The sequence below is a fragment of the Brassica napus genome, unplaced genomic scaffold (genome assembly GCF_020379485.1).
Source record: "Brassica napus cultivar Da-Ae unplaced genomic scaffold, Da-Ae ScsIHWf_1705;HRSCAF=2333, whole genome shotgun sequence".
NCBI lineage: Eukaryota > Viridiplantae > Streptophyta > Magnoliopsida > Brassicales > Brassicaceae > Brassica > Brassica napus.
This window is the reverse complement of record NW_026015123.1, coordinates 62073-77843: the sequence shown is the minus strand read 5'-3', so window position 1 is coordinate 77843 and position 15771 is coordinate 62073. Positions and strand designations below refer to the sequence as shown.

Below are 15771 nucleotides of genomic sequence, written 5' to 3'. Positions count from 1 at the left end.
TCTGTGGATTGGCCGGAAACAAAGAAATACGGAAATGCGAGTTTTTACTTTTACGGCTGTGATCATTCCAGCACTAATGCACTGGATCCCATCAGAACTCTTCAGCTAAGCGGGTTTGGCGAGAGTAGTACTAGGATGGGTGAACCTCCCGGGAAGTTCCTCGTGTTGCACCCTTTTTATTTTTATTTTTCAGCCTAAAACGAGTCTAAACTTGGAAACCTCATAACTTTTGAACAGTGAGGAACTACGTCACCCATGAACCATTGCGGAAAGCCCAGAGACATAATGGGCGGTGCATTTTTTGGGCTCAAATTCAGCCGTTTTGACCCTCAAACGGGATGCAGAAAATTACGGCACGTAAAAAAGATCGAAAGCAGTTTCAGGTGTTTTTGATGCTTTCTTAACCATTAACCTCGACGCACTTTTTCGCTCGAAAACAAAACGGCCAGAAAATCATGTGGGCCCCACAGCCTAACACTTGTATGGCGAGACAAAGAAATGGATAGATAGAAATGAAAGTGTTGTACTGACGGGTGCGATTATACCAGCACTAATGCACTGGATCCTATCACATCTCCGCAGCTAAGCGTGCTTTGACGAGAGTAGTACTAGGATGGGTGACCTCCCGGGAAGTCCTCATGTTGCATCCCTTTTATTTTTTATTTTTATTTTTCAGCCTAAAAAAGAGTCTAAACTGGAAACCTCATACTTTTGAACGTGAGGAACTACGTCGCCCATAACACCATTTCGGAAAGCCCCAGAAACCATAATGGGCGGAAATAGACGGTGCAATTTTTCGGGCTCAAATTCAGCCGTTTTGACCTCAAACGGGGCAGAAAATTACGGCACGTAAAAAAGATCGAAAGCAGTTTCTCAGGGTGTTTTTGAGGCTTTCTTAACGCCATTAACCTCGACGCACTTTTTCGCTCGAAACAAAACGGCCAGAAAATCATGTGGGCCCACAGCCTTACACTTGTTTGGCCGAGAAAAGGATATATAGAACGAGAGTGTTGTACTGACGGGTGCGATTATACCAGCACTAATGCACTGGATTCCTATCACATCTCCGCAGTAAGCGTGCTTGGACGAGAGTAGTACTAGGATGGGTGACCTCCCGGGAAGTCCTCATGTGCACCCCTTTTATTTTTTATTTTTATTTCAGCCTAAAAAGAGTCTAAACTTGGAAACCTCATAATTTTGAACCGTGAGGAACTACGTGCCCATAACACCATTTCGGAAAGCCCCCGAAACCATAATGGGCGGTGAATAGACGGTGCAATTTTTTGGGCTCAAATTCAGCCGTTTTGACCCTCAAACGGGATGCAGAAAGTTACGTCACTAAAAAAGATCGAAAGCGGATTCTCAGGTTGTTTTTGATGCTTTCTTAACGCCATTAACCTCGACTCACTTCTTCGTTCAAAACAAACAAAGAAAGAGAATCATGTGGCCCCACGGCTTACACTTGGATTGGCCGAAAAAAGAATATACGGAATGCGAGTTTTGTACTTACGGGTGTGATCATACCAGCACTAATGCACTGGATCCATCAGAACTCTTCAGCTAAGCGGGGTTTGGCGAGAGTAGTACTAGGATGGGTGACCTCCCGAGAAGTCCTCGTGTTGCACCCCTTTTATTTTTATTTTTCAGCCTAAAACGAGTCTAAACTTGGAAACCTCATAACTTTTGAACAGTGAGGAACTACGTCACCCATAGAACCATTGCGGAAAGCCCCAGAGACCATAATGGGCGGTACAATTCTTTGGGCTCAAATTCAGCCGTTTTGACCCTCAAACGGGATGCAGAAAATTACGGCACGTAAAAAAGATCGAAAGCAGTTTCTCAGGGTGTTTTTGAGGCTTTCTTAACACCATTAACCTCGACGCACTTTTTCGCTCGAAACAAAACGGCCAGAAAATCATGTGGGCCCCACGGCCTAAAACTTGTATTGGCCGAGAAATGGATATATAGAAACGAAGAGTGTGTTGTACTGACGGGTGCGATTATACCAGCACTAATGCACTGGATCCTATCACATCTCGGAGCTAAGCGGGCTTGACGAGAGTAGTACTAGGATGGGTGGACCTCCCGGGAAGTCCTCATGTTGCATCTCTTTATTTTTTATTTTTATTTTTCAGCCTAAAAAGAGTCTAAACTTGGAAACCTCATAACTTTTGAACCGTGAGAACTACGTCGCCCATAACACCATTTCGGAAAGCCCCAGAAACCATAATGGGCGGTAAATAGACGGTGCAATTTTTCGGGCTCAAATTCAGCCGTTTTGACCCTCAAACGGGATGCAGAAAATTACGGCACGTAAAAAAGATCGAAAGCAGTTTCTCAGGGTGTTTTTGAGGCTTTCTTAACGCCATTAACCTCGACGCACTTTTTCGCTCGAAACAAAACGGCCAGAAAATCATGTGGGCCCCACAGCCTTACACTTGTATTGGCCGAGAAAAGGATATATAGAAACGAGAAGAGTGTTGTACTGACGGGTGCGATTATACCAGCACTAATGCACTGGATCCTATCACATCTCCGCAGCTAAGCGTGTTGGACGAGAGTAGTACTAGGATGGGTGACCTCCGGGAAGTCCTCATGTTGCACCCCTTTTATTTTTTATTTTATATTTCAGCCTAAAAAGAGTCTAAACTTGGAAACCTCATAAACTTTTGAACCGTGAGGAACTACGTCGCCCATAACACCATTTCGGAAAGCCCCCGAAACCATAATGGGCGGTGAAAAGACGGTGCAATTTTTTGGGCTCAAATTCAGCCGTTTTGACCGTCAAACGGGATGCAGAAAGTTACGTCACTTAAAAAAGATCGAAAGCGGATTCTCAGGTTGTTTTTGATGCTTTCTTAACGCCATTAACCTCGACTCACTTTTCGTTCAAAACTAAACGGAAGAGAATCATGTGGGCCCCAGCCTTACACTTGGATTGGCCGAAACAAAGAATATACGGAAATGCGAGTTTTGTACTTACGGGGTGTGATCATTCCAGCACTAATGCACTGGATCCCATCAAAACTCTTCAGCTAAGCGGGGTTTGGCGAGAGTAGTACTAGGATGGGTGACCTCCCGGGAAGTCCTCGTGTTGCACCCCTTTTTATTTTTATTTTTCAGCCTAAAACGAGTCTAAACTTGGAAACCTCATAACTTTTGAACAGTGAGGAACTACGTCACCCATAGAACCATTGCGGAAAGCCCCAGAGACCATAATGGGCAGTGCAATTTTTTGGGCTCAAATTCAGCCGTTTGACCCTCAAACGGGATGCAGAAAATTACGGCACGTAAAAAAGATCGAAAGCAGTTTCTCAGGGGTTTTTGAGGCTTTCTTAACACCATTAACCTCGACGCACTTTTTCGCTCGAAACAAAACGGCCAGAAAATCATGTGGGCCCCACAGCCTAACACTTGTATTGGCCGAGAAATGGATATATAGAAACGAAAGTGTTGTACTGACGGGTGCGATTATACCAGCACTAATGCACTGGATCCTATCACATCTCCGCAGCTAAGCGTGCTTGACGAGAGTAGTACTAGGATGGGTGACCTCCCGGGAAGTCCTCATGTTGCATCCCTTTTATTTTTTATTTTTATTTTTCAGCCTAAAAAGAGTCTAAACTTGGAAACCTCATAACTTTTGAACCGTGAGGAACTACGTCGCCCATAACACCATTTCGGAAAGCCCCAGAAACCATAATGGGCGGTAAATAGACGGTGCAATTTTTCGGGCTCAAATTCAGCCGTTTTGACCCTCAAACGGGATGCAGAAAATTACGGCACGTAAAAAGATCGAAAGCAGTTTCTCAGGGTGTTTTTGAGGCTTTCTTAACGCCATTAACCTCGACGCACTTTTTCGCTCGAAACAAAACGGCCAGAAAATCATGTGGGCCCCGCAGCCTTACACTTGTATTGGCCGAGAAAAGGATATATAGAAACGAGAGTGTTGTACTGACGGGTGCGATTATACCAGCACTAATGCACTGGATCCTATCACATCTCCGCAGCTAAGCGTGCTTGGACGAGAGTAGTACTAGGATGGGTGACCTCCCGGGAAGTCCTCATGTTGCACCCCTTTTATTTTTATTTTATATTTCAGCCTAAAAAGAGTCTAAACTTGGAAACCTCATAAATTTTGAACCGTGAGGAACTACGTCGCCCATAACACCATTTCGGAAAGCCCCCGAAACCATAATGGGCGGTGAATAGACGGTGCAATTTTTTGGGCTCAAATTCAGCCGTTTTGACCCTCAAACGGGATGCATAAAGTTACGTCACTTAAAAAAGATCGAAAGCGGATTCTCAGGTTGTTTTTGATGCTTTCTTAACGCCATTAACCTCGACTCACTTCTTCGTTCAAAACAAAACGGAAAGAGAATCATGTGGGCCCCACGGCCTTACACTTGGATTGGCCGAAACAAAGAATATACGGAAATGCGAGTTTTGTACTTACGGCTGTGATCATTCCAGCACTAATGCACTGGATCCCATCAGAACTCTTCAGCTAAGCGGGGTTTGGCGAGAGTAGTACTAGGATGGGTGACCTCCCGGGAAGTCCTCGTGTTGCACCCCTTTTTATTTTTATTTTTCAGCCTAAAACGAGTCTAAACTTGGAAACCTCATAACTTTTGAACAGTGAGGAACTACGTCACCCATTGAACCATTGCGGAAAGCCCCAGAGACCATAATGGGCGGTGCAATTTTTTGGGCTCAAATTCAGCCGTTTTGACCCTCAAACGGGATGCAGAAAATTACGGCACGTAAAAAAGATCGAAAGCAGTTTCTCAGGGTGTTTTTGAGGCTTTCTTAACACCATTAACCTTGACGCACTTTTTCGCTCGAAACAAAACGGCCAGAAAATCATGTGGGCCCCACAGCCTAACACTTGTATTGGCCGAGAAATGGATATATAGAAATGAAAGTGTTGTACTGACGGGTGCGATTATACCAGCACTAATGCACTGGATCCTATCACATCTCCGCAGCTAAGCGTGCTTTGACGAGAGTAGTACTAGGATGGGTGACCTCCCGGGAAGTCCTCATGTTGCATCCCTTTTATTTTTTATTTTTATTTTTCAGCCTAAAAAGAGTCTAAACTTGGAAACCTCATAACTTTTGAACCGTGAGGAACTACGTCGCCCATAACACCATTTCGGAAAGCCCCAGAAACCATAATGGGCGGAAAATAGACGGTGCAATTTTTCGGGCTCAAATTCAGCCGTTTTGACCCTCAAACGGGATGCAGAAAATTACGGCACGTAAAAAAGATCGAAAGCAGTTTCTCAGGGTGTTTTTGAGGCTTTCTTAACGCCATTAACCTCGACGCACTTTTTCGCTCGAAACAAAACGGCCAGAAAATCATGTGGGCCCCACAGCCTTACACTTGTATTGGCCGAGAAAAGGATATATAGAAACGAGAGTGTTGTACTGACGGGTGCGATTATACCAGCACTAATGCACTGGTTCCTATCACATCTCCGCAGCTAAGCGTGCTTGGACGAGAGTAGTACTAGGATGGGTGACCTCCCGGGAAGTCCTCATGTTGCACCCCTTTTATTTTTTATTTTTATATTTCAGCCTAAAAAGAGTCTAAACTTGGAAACCTCATAAATTTTGAACCGTGAGGAACTACGTCGCCCATAACACCATTTCGGAAAGCCCCCGAAACCATAATGGGCGGTGAATAGACGGTGCAATTTTTGGGCTCAAATTCAGCCGTTTTGACCCTCAAACGGGATGCATAAAGTTACGTCACTTAAAAAAGATCGAAAGCGGATTCTCAGGTTGTTTTTGATGCTTTCTTAACGCCATTAACCTCGACTCACTTCTTCGTTCAAAACAAAACGGAAAGAGAATCATGTGGGCCCCACGGCCTTACACTTGGATTGGCCGAAACAAAGAATATACGGAATGCGAGTTTTGTACTTACGGCTGTGATCATTCCAGCACTAATGCACTGGATCCCATCAGAACTCTTCAGCTAAGCGGGGTTTGGCGAGAGTAGTACTAGGATGGGTGACCTCCCGGGAAGTCCTCGTGTTGCACCCCTTTTTATTTTTATTTTTCAGCCTAAAACGAGTCTAAACTTGGAAACCTCATAACTTTTGAACAGTGAGGAACTACGTCACCCATTGAACCATTGCGGAAAGCCCCAGAGACCATAATGGGCGGTGCAATTTTTGGGCTCAAATTCAGCCGTTTTGACCCTCAAACGGGATGCAGAAAATTACGGCACGTAAAAAAGATCGAAAGCAGTTTCTCAGGGTGTTTTTGAGGCTTTCTTAACACCATTAACCTTGACGCACTTTTTCGCTCGAAACAAAACGGCCAGAAAATCATGTGGGCCCACAACCTAACACTTGTATTGGCCGAGAAATGGATATATAGAAATGAAAGTGTTGTACTGACGGGTGCGATTATACCAGCACTAATGCACTGGATCCTATCACATCTCCGCAGCTAAGCGTGCTTTGACGAGAGTAGTACTAGGATGGGTGACCTCCCGGGAAGTCCTCATGTTGCATCCCTTTTATTTTTTATTTTTATTTTTCAGCCTAAAAAGAGTCTAAACTTGGAAACCTCATAACTTTTGAACCGTGAGGAACTACGTCGCCCATAACACCATTTCGGAAAGCCCCAGAAACCATAATGGGCGGAAAATAGACGGTGTGCAATTTTTCGGGCTCAAATTCAGCCGTTTTGACCCTCAAACGGGATGCAGAAAATTACGGCACGTAAAAAAGATCGAAAGCAGTTTCTCAGGGTGTTTTTGAGGCTTTCTTAACGCCATTAACCTCGACGCACTTTTTCGCTCGAAACAAAACGGCCAGAAAATCATGTGGGCCCCACAGCCTTACACTTGTATTGGCCGAGAAAAGGATATATAGAAACGAGAGTGTTGTACTGACGGGTGCGATTATACCAGCACTAATGCACTGGATCCTATCACATCTCCGCAGCTAAGCGTGCTTGGACGAGAGTAGTACTAGGATGGGTGACCTCCCGGGAAGTCCTCATGTTGCACCCCTTTTATTTTTTATTTTTATATTTCAGCCTAAAAAGAGTCTAAACTTGGAAACCTCATAAATTTTGAACCGTGAGGAACTACGTCGCCCATAACACCATTTCGGAAAGCCCCCGAAACCATAATGGGCGGTGAATAGACGGTGCAATTTTTTCGGCTCAAATTCAGCCGTTTTGACCCTCAAACGGGATGCATAAAGTTACGTCACTTAAAAAAGATCGAAAGCGGATTCTCAGGTTGTTTTTGATGCTTTCTTAACGCCATTAACCTCGACTCACTTCTTCGTTCAAAACAAAACGGAAAGAGAATCATGTGGGCCCCACGGCCTTACACTTGGATTGGCCGAAACAAAGAATATACAGAAATGCGAGTTTTGTACTTACGGCTGTGATCATTCCAGCACTAATGCACTGGATCCCATCAGAACTCTTCAGCTAAGCGGGGTTTGGCGAGAGTAGTACTAGGATGGGTGACCTCCCGGGAAGTCCTCGTGTTGCACCCCTTTTTATTTTTATTTTTCAGCCTAAAACGAGTCTAAACTTGGAAACCTCATAACTTTTGAACAGTGAGGAACTACGTCACCCATTGAACCATTGCGGAAAGCCCCAGAGACCATAATGGAGGTGCAATTTTTTGGGCTCAAATTCAGCCGTTTTGACCCTCAAACGGGATGCAGAAAATTACGGCACGTAAAAAAGATCGAAAGCAGTTTCTCAGGGTGTTTTTGAGGCTTTCTTAACACCATTAACCTTGACGCACTTTTTCGCTCGAAACAAAACGGCCAGAAAATCATGTGGGCCCCACAGCCTAACACTTGTATTGGCCGAGAAATGGATATATAGAAATGAAAGTGTTGTACTGACGGGTGCGATTATACCAGCACTAATGCACTGGATCCTATCACATCTCCGCAGCTAAGCGTGCTTTGACGAGAGTAGTACTAGGATGGGTGACCTCCCGGGAAGTCCTCATGTTGCATCCCTTTTATTTTTTATTTTTATTTTTCAGCCTAAAAAGAGTCTAAACTTGGAAACCTCATAACTTTTGAACCGTGAGGAACTACGTCGCCCATAACACCATTTCGGAAAGCCCCAGAAACCATAATGGGCGGAAAATAGACGGTGCAATTTTTCGGGCTCAAATTCAGCCGTTTTGACCCTCAAACGGGATGCAGAAAATTACGGCACGTAAAAAAGATCGAAAGCAGTTTCTCAGGGTGTTTTTGAGGCTTTCTTAACGCCATTAACCTCGACGCACTTTTTCGCTCGAAACAAAACGGCCAGAAAATCATGTGGGCCCCACAGCCTTACACTTGTATTGGCCGAGAAAAGGATATATAGAAACGAGAGTGTTGTACTGACGGGTGCGATTATACCAGCACTAATGCACTGGTTCCTATCACATCTCCGCAGCTAAGCGTGCTTGGACGAGAGTAGTACTAGGATGGGTGACCTCCCGGGAAGTCCTCATGTTGCACCCCTTTTATTTTTTATTTTTATATTTCAGCCTAAAAAGAGTCTAAACTTGGAAACCTCATAAATTTTGAACCGTGAGGAACAAAGTCGCCCATAACACCATTTCGGAAAGCCCCCGAAACCATAATGGGCGGTGAATAGACGGTGCAATTTTTGGGCTCAAATTCAGCCGTTTTGACCCTCAAACGGGATGCAGAAAGTTACGTCACTTAAAAAAGATCGAAAGCGGATTCTCAGGTTGTTTTTGATGCTTTCTTAACGCCATTAACCTCGACTCACTTCTTCGTTCAAAACAAAACGGAAAGAGAATCATGTGGGCCCCACGGCCTTACACTTGGATTGGCCGAAACAAAGAATATACGGAAATGCGAGTTTTGTACTTACGGGTGTGATCATTCCAGCACTAATGCACTGGATCCCATCAGAACTCTTCAGCTAAGCGGGGTTTGGCGAGAGTAGTACTAGGATGGGTGACCTCCCGAGAAGTCCTCGTGTTGCACCCCTTTTTATTTTTATTTTTCAGCCTAAAACGAGTCTAAACTTGGAAACCTCATAACTTTTGAACAGTGAGGAACTACGTCACCCATAGAACCATTGCGGAAAGCCCCAGAGACCATAATGGGCGGTGCAATTTTTTGGGCTCAAATTCAGCCGTTTTGACCCTCAAACGGGATGCAGAAAATTACGGCACGTAAAAAAGATCGAAAGCAGTTTCTCAGGGTGTTTTTGAGGCTTTCTTAACACCATTAACCTCGACGCACTTTTTCGCTCGAAACAAACGGCCAGAAAATCATGTGGGCCCCACGGCCTAACACTTGTATTGGCCGAGAAATGGATATATAGAAACGAAAGTGTTGTACTGACGGGTGCGATTATACCAGCACTAATGCACTGGATCCTATCACATCTCCGGAGCTAAGCGTGCTTTGACGAGAGTAGTACTAGGATGGGTGACCTCCCGGGAAGTCCTCATGTTGCATCTCTTTTATTTTTTATTTTTATTTTTCAGCCTAAAAAGAGTCTAAACTTGGAAACCTCATAACTTTTGAACCGTGAGAACTACGTCGCCCATAACACCATTTCGGAAAGCCCCAGAAACCATAATGGGCGGTAAATAGACGGTGCAATTTTTTGGGCTCAAATTCAGCCGTTTTGACCCTCAAACGGGATGCAGAAAATTACGGCACGTAAAAAAGATCGAAAGCAGTTTCTCAGGGTGTTTTTGAGGCTTTCTTAACGCCATTAACCTCGACGCACTTTTTCGCTCGAAACAAAACGGCCAGAAAATCATGTGGGCCCCACAGCCTTACACTTGTATTGGCCGAGAAAAGGATATATAGAAACGAGAGTGTTGTACTGACGGGTGCGATTATACCAGCACTAATGCACTGGATCCTATCACATCTCCGCAGCTAAGCGTGCTTGGACGAGAGTAGTACTAGGATGGGTGACCTCCCGGGAAGTCCTCATGTTGCACCCCTTTTATTTTTTATTTTTATATTTCAGCCTAAAAAGAGTCTAAACTTGGAAACCTCCTAAATTTTGAACCGTGAGGAACTACGTCGCCCATAACACCATTTCGGAAAGCCCCCGAAACCATAATGGGCGGTGAATAGACGGTGCAATTTTTTGGGCTCAAATTCAGCCGTTTTGACCCTCAAACGGGATGCAGAAAATTACGTCACTTAAAAAAGATCGAAAGCGGATTCTCAGGTTGTTTTTGATGCTTTCTTAACGCCATTAACCTCGACTCACTTCTTCGTTCAAAACAAAACGGAAAGAGAATCATGTGGGCCCCACGGCCTTACACTTGGATTGGCCGAAACAAAGAATATACGGAAATGCGAGTTTTGTGCTTACGGGTGTGATCATTCCAGCACTAATGCACTGGATCCCATCAGAACTCTTCAGCTAAGCGGGGTTTGGCGAGAGTAGTACTAGGATGGGTGACCTCCCGGGAAGTCCTCGTGTTGCACCCCTTTTTATTTTTATTTTTCAGCCTAAAACGAGTCTAAACTTGGAAACCTCATAACTTTTGAACAGTGAGGAACTACGTCACCCATAGAACCATTGCGGAAAGCCCCAGAGACCATAATGGGCGGTGCAATTTTTTGGGCTCAAATTCAGCCGTTTTGACCCTCAAACGGGATGCAGAAAATTACGGCACGTAAAAAAGATCGAAAGCAGTTTCTCAGGGTGTTTTTGAGGCTTTCTTAACACCATTAACCTCGACGCACTTTTTCGCTCGAAACAAAACGGCCAGAAAATCATGTGGGCCCCACAGCCTAACACTTGTATTGGCCGAGAAATGGATATATAGAAACGAAAGTGTTGTACTGACGGGTGCGATTATACCAGCACTAATGCACTGGATCCTATCACATCTCCGCAGCTAAGCGTGCTTTGACGAGAGTAGTACTAGGATGGGTGACCTCCCGGGAAGTCCTCATGTTGCATCCCTTTTATTTTTTATTTTTATTTTTCAGCCTAAAAAGAGTCTAAACTTGGAAACCTCATAACTTTTGAACCGTGAGGAACTACGTCGCCCATAACACCATTTCGGAAAGCCCCAGAAACCATAATGGGCGGTAAATAGACGGTGCAATTTTTCGGGCTCAAATTCAGCCGTTTTGACCCTCAAACGGGATGCAGAAAATTACGGCACGTAAAAAAGATCGAAAGCAGTTTCTCAGGGTGTTTTTGAGGCTTTCTTAACGCCATTAACCTCGACGCACTTTTTCGCTCGAAACAAAACTGCCAGAAAATCATGTGGGCCCCACAGCCTTACACTTGTATTGGCCGAGAAAAGGATATATAGAAACGAGAGTGTTGTACTGACGGGTGCGATTATACCAGCACTAATGCACTGGATCCTATCACATCTCCGCAGCTAAGCGTGCTTGGACGAGAGTAGTACTAGGATGGGTGACCTCCCGGGAAGTCCTCATGTTGCACCCCTTTTATTTTTTATTTTTATATTTCAGCCTAAAAAGAGTCTAAACTTGGAAACCTCATAAATTTTGAACCGTGAGGAACTACGTCGCCCATAACACCATTTCGGAAAGCCCCCGAAACCATAATGGGCGATGAATAGACGGTGCAATTTTTTGGGCTCAAATTCAGCCGTTTTGACCCTCAAACGGGATGCAGAAAGTTACGTCACTTAAAAAAGATCGAAAGCGGATTCTCAGGTTGTTTTTGATGCTTTCTTAACGCCATTAACCTCGACTCACTTCTTCGTTCAAAACAAAACGGAAAGAGAATCATGTGGGCCCCACGGCCTTACACTTGGATTGGCCGAAACAAAGAATATACGGAAATGCGAGTTTTGTACTTACGGCTGTGATCATTCCAGCACTAATGCACTGGATCCCATCAGAACTCTTCAGCTAAGCGGGGTTTGGCGAGAGTAGTACTAGGATGGGTGACCTCCCGAGAAGTCCTCGTGTTGCACCCCTTTTTATTTTTATTTTTCAGCCTAAAACGAGTCTAATCTTGGAAACCTCATAACTTTTGAACAGTGAGGAACTACGTCACCCATAGAACCATTGCGGAAAGCCCCAGAGACCATAATGGGCGGTGCAATTTTTTGGGCTCAAATTCAGCCGTTTTGACCCTCAAACGGGATGCAGAAAATTACGGCACGTAAAAAAGATCGAAAGCAGTTTCTCAGGGTGTTTTTGAGGCTTTCTTAACACCATTAACCTCGACGCACTTTTTCGCTCGAAACAAAACGGCCAGAAAATCATGTGGGCCCCACAGCCTAACACTTGTATTGGCCGAGAAATGGATATATAGAACGAAGTGTTGTACTGACGGGTGCGATTATACCAGCACTAATGCACTGGATCCTATCACATCTCCGCAGCTAAGCGTGCTTTGACGAGAGTAGTACTAGGATGGGTGACCTCCCGGGAAGTCCTCATGTTGCATCCCTTTTATTTTTTATTTTTATTTTTCAGCCTAAAAAGAGTCTAAACTTGGAAACCTCATAACTTTTGAACCGTGAGGAACTACGTCGCCCATAACACCATTTCGGAAAGCCCCAGAAACCATAATGGGCGGTAAATAGACGGTGCAATTTTTCGGGCTCAAATTCAGCCGTTTTGACCCTCAAACGGGATGCAGAAAATTACGGCACGTAAAAAAGATCGAAAGCAGTTTCTCAGGGTGTTTTTGAGGCTTTCTTAACACCATTAACCTCGACGCACTTTTTCGCTCGAAACAAACGGCCAGAAAATCATGTGGGCCCCACGGCCTAACACTTGTATTGGCCGGAACAAAAAATATACGAAAACGCGAGTGTTGTACTGACGGGTGCGATCATACCAGCACTAATGCACTGGATCCCATCAGAATTCTGCAGCTAAGCGTGGTTGGGCGAGAGTAGTACTAGGATGGGTGACCTCCCGGGAAGTCCTCGTGTAGCACCCCTTTTTATTTTTATTTTTCAGCCTAAAACGAGTCTAAACTTGGAAACCTCATAACTTTTGAACCGTGAAGAACTACGTCACCCATAGAACCATTGCGGAAAGCCCCATACACCATAATGGGCGGTGAATAGATGGTGCTATTTTTCGGGCTCAAATTCAGCCGTTTTGACCCTCAAACGGGATGCAGAAAATTACGGCACGTAAAAAAGATCGAAAGCAGTTTCTCAGGGTGTTTTTGAGGCTTTCTTAACGCCATTAACCTCGACGCACTTTTTCGCTCGAAACAAAACGGCCAGAAAATCATGTGGCCCCCACAGCCTTACACTTGTATTGGCCGAGAAAAGGATATATAGAAACGAGAGTGTTGTACTGACGGGTGCGATTTTACCAGCACTAATGCACTGGATCCTATCACATCTCCGCAGCTAAGCGTGCTTGGACGAGAGTAGTACTAGGATGGGTGACCTCCCGGGAAGTCCTTATGTTGCACCCCTTTTATTTTTTATTTTTATTTTTCAGCCTAAAAAGAGTCTAAACTTGGAAACCTCATAACTTTTGAACCGTGAGGAACTACGTCGCCTATAACACCATTTCGGAAAGCCCCCGAAACCATAATGGGCGGTGAATAGACGGTGCAATTGTTTGGGCTCAAATTCAGCCGTTTTGACCCTCAAACGGGATGCAGAAAGTTACGTCACTTAAAAAAGATCGAAAGCGGATTCTCAGGTTGTTTTTCATGCTTTCTTATAGCCAATAACCTCGACTCACTTTTTCGCTCAAATCAAAACGGGAAGAGAATCATGTGGGCCCCACGGCCTTACACTTGGATTGGCCGAAACAAAGAATATACGGAAATGCGAGTTGTGTACTTACGGGTGTGATCATACCAGCACTAATGCACTGGATCCCATCAGAACTCTTCAGCTAAGCGGGGTTTGGCGAGAGTAGTACTAGGATGGGTGACCTCCCGGGAAGTCCTCGTGTTGCACCCCTTTTTATTTTATTTTTCAGCCTAAAACGAGTCTAAACTTGGAAACCTCATAACTTTTGCACCGTGAGGAACTACGTCACCCATAGAACCATTGCGGAAAGCCCCAGAGACTGTTGGGGTCTAAAACGGTTACGACAAATTTAACATTCAAAACGTCCGAGGAAGAAAATAAGAATTTCTCCGAAGAGTACTTTTCGAAATAGACTCTTTCTTTCGAAAAAGCTTTACGGAAGAAAGAATTGAGATGTCCGACGAAAGCTCGAAAAGGGTCGTTACGCAGCGACCGAGCGTCCGTCCCGCTCGGTCGCTACGTAGCGACCGAGCGATCGTCCTGCTCGGTCGCTACGTAGCGACCGAGCTCAAGCCAAGCTCGGTCGCTACGTAGCGACCGAGCGCGCGTCCCGCTCGGTCGCTACGTAGCGACCGAGCTCGAGCCAAAGCTCGGTCGCTACGTAGCGACCGAGCGATCGTCCCGCTCGGTCGCTACGTAGCGACCGAGCTCAAGCCAAAGCTCGGTCGCTACGTAGCGACCGAGCGATCGTCCCGCTCGGTCGCTACGTAGCGACCGAGCTCGAGCCAAAGCTCGGTCGCTACGTAGCGACCGAGCGATCGTCCCGCTCGGTCGCTACGTAGCGACCGAGCTCAAGCCAAAGCTCGGTCGCTACGTAGCGACCGAGCACTCGTCTCGCTCGGTCGCTACGTAGCGACCGGGCTCGAGCCAAAGTTCGGTCGCTGTGTAGCGATTGAACCTTTCCGAACATCGATACGACACCAGTCCTTGCATTCTCGTCAAACCTTCGAATGCTATCTCCCGAAGACCGTAGCAAGCTCAGTCCATGTTTCCCGCTATTCTAATTCATCGATCAAACTTCGCGGATTAGAAACCGCGGAAAACTCGTAGTAAACGTGTCGAGTCGGAAGACGGCCCAAAGGGACCTAAAACACGACTCGAGGCCCATCCTACGATTTTCCTAACCAAAAGCCCGTAAACCACAGCATGGTTTACGCTTGGCCCACGAGGAAGGATAAATGTCAAGTTTCCGCGGATAAATACGGAAGTTTTGAAGATAATTGTGAAGATCGGGAAAAATGGAATATCTCCATTTTTATGCTATGACGGCTTAAGGGCAGAAGAGTAAAAGCGTAAACCGACCTTGGAGCTAGTATATAAGGAGTCCTAGGCGAGGAGCAAAGGGGAGAACTTTTTCAGAGCAAACTTAGCACTTAGAGCAATTTAGGCAATTTTCCGTTTTTGTTATTTCGAGCTGCGACTCAATTAGGTTTAGCCGTCTTAGGGTTGCTAGAACTAGGAATCTCGCCGACAGCTCTCGAGCCCAGGCTTATACCTTGTTGTAACGCTCATACGCAGATTCGGAATAAGATCTTCTTTGCTCTCTTTTCGATTTCTTATTTTTATCGTTGTTATTCTCGTGTTCTGATTGCTTGACGTGTGGTAATTAGCAGATATCCGGGTCCTCTGGGAAATTAGGGTTTTCCTAGTTTCCTTATTTAAACGGAAATCGACAGTGTGAATTTCGGTTCCCACAGTTTGGCGCTAGAAGGAGGGGGACTTACGGATCAATCTAACCCGCAAAAGCCACTCAACGATCAGGAACGATATGCAAGATTCGACGTGCGCGAACGTCATCTCATTCAAGGGGGGAGAAACGATCGATCGAGCCAAACCTCGAAACGATCTCCTTGTTATCGAGTTGACGATTCGAGATATCGACGTCGCTAGAGTGCTAATCGATACCGGAAGCTCGGCCGATATCATCTTCAAAGACACTCTTGAAAAGATGGGGATCAATCAATCCGAAGTCGCGAAATTTCCAAGCCCACTGC

At 45.3% G+C, this 15771-nt stretch overlaps 6 non-coding genes and 22 pseudogenes across 6 annotated transcripts; all 28 read left to right on the top strand.

Moving 5' to 3' along the window:
- The first annotated feature begins 54 nt into the window (after positions 1–54).
- LOC125598414 lies at positions 55–174 on the top strand (annotated as a pseudogene).
- A 357-nt stretch (positions 175–531) lies between these two features.
- Positions 532–650, top strand: LOC125598392 (annotated as a pseudogene).
- A 370-nt stretch (positions 651–1020) lies between these two features.
- On the top strand, positions 1021–1138 carry LOC125598415 (annotated as a pseudogene).
- Positions 1139–1510: 372 nt separating this feature from the next.
- On the top strand, positions 1511–1628 carry LOC125598395 (annotated as a pseudogene).
- An 862-nt stretch (positions 1629–2490) lies between these two features.
- Positions 2491–2607, top strand: LOC125598411 (annotated as a pseudogene).
- A 377-nt stretch (positions 2608–2984) lies between these two features.
- On the top strand, positions 2985–3103 carry LOC125598385 (annotated as a pseudogene).
- Positions 3104–3463: 360 nt separating this feature from the next.
- LOC125598403 lies at positions 3464–3581 on the top strand (annotated as a pseudogene).
- Positions 3582–3959: 378 nt separating this feature from the next.
- Positions 3960–4078, top strand: LOC125598361. Its single transcript, XR_007332396.1, has one exon. It is a non-coding gene; the product is annotated as a 5S ribosomal RNA (ribosomal RNA).
- Positions 4079–4456: 378 nt separating this feature from the next.
- On the top strand, positions 4457–4575 carry LOC125598380 (annotated as a pseudogene).
- A 362-nt stretch (positions 4576–4937) lies between these two features.
- LOC125598391 lies at positions 4938–5056 on the top strand (annotated as a pseudogene).
- A 379-nt stretch (positions 5057–5435) lies between these two features.
- On the top strand, positions 5436–5554 carry LOC125598375 (annotated as a pseudogene).
- A 378-nt stretch (positions 5555–5932) lies between these two features.
- LOC125598378 lies at positions 5933–6051 on the top strand (annotated as a pseudogene).
- A 360-nt stretch (positions 6052–6411) lies between these two features.
- LOC125598389 lies at positions 6412–6530 on the top strand (annotated as a pseudogene).
- Positions 6531–6911: 381 nt separating this feature from the next.
- Positions 6912–7030, top strand: LOC125598360. The gene has a single exon (XR_007332395.1). It is a non-coding gene; the product is annotated as a 5S ribosomal RNA (ribosomal RNA).
- Positions 7031–7410: 380 nt separating this feature from the next.
- On the top strand, positions 7411–7529 carry LOC125598377 (annotated as a pseudogene).
- Positions 7530–7890: 361 nt separating this feature from the next.
- Positions 7891–8009, top strand: LOC125598388 (annotated as a pseudogene).
- Positions 8010–8388: 379 nt separating this feature from the next.
- Positions 8389–8507, top strand: LOC125598374 (annotated as a pseudogene).
- A 379-nt stretch (positions 8508–8886) lies between these two features.
- On the top strand, positions 8887–9005 carry LOC125598370 (annotated as a pseudogene).
- Positions 9006–9366: 361 nt separating this feature from the next.
- On the top strand, positions 9367–9485 carry LOC125598402 (annotated as a pseudogene).
- A 378-nt stretch (positions 9486–9863) lies between these two features.
- LOC125598359 lies at positions 9864–9982 on the top strand. The gene has a single exon (XR_007332394.1). It is a non-coding gene; the product is annotated as a 5S ribosomal RNA (ribosomal RNA).
- Positions 9983–10362: 380 nt separating this feature from the next.
- On the top strand, positions 10363–10481 carry LOC125598369 (annotated as a pseudogene).
- Positions 10482–10843: 362 nt separating this feature from the next.
- Positions 10844–10962, top strand: LOC125598387 (annotated as a pseudogene).
- A 379-nt stretch (positions 10963–11341) lies between these two features.
- On the top strand, positions 11342–11460 carry LOC125598358. Its single transcript, XR_007332393.1, has one exon. It is a non-coding gene; the product is annotated as a 5S ribosomal RNA (ribosomal RNA).
- A 380-nt stretch (positions 11461–11840) lies between these two features.
- On the top strand, positions 11841–11959 carry LOC125598383 (annotated as a pseudogene).
- A 360-nt stretch (positions 11960–12319) lies between these two features.
- On the top strand, positions 12320–12438 carry LOC125598386 (annotated as a pseudogene).
- Positions 12439–12817: 379 nt separating this feature from the next.
- LOC125598336 lies at positions 12818–12936 on the top strand. Its single transcript, XR_007332371.1, has one exon. It is a non-coding gene; the product is annotated as a 5S ribosomal RNA (ribosomal RNA).
- Positions 12937–13309: 373 nt separating this feature from the next.
- Positions 13310–13428, top strand: LOC125598373 (annotated as a pseudogene).
- Positions 13429–13808: 380 nt separating this feature from the next.
- Positions 13809–13927, top strand: LOC125598352. Its single transcript, XR_007332387.1, has one exon. It is a non-coding gene; the product is annotated as a 5S ribosomal RNA (ribosomal RNA).
- The last annotated feature ends 1844 nt before the right edge of the window (positions 13928–15771 follow it).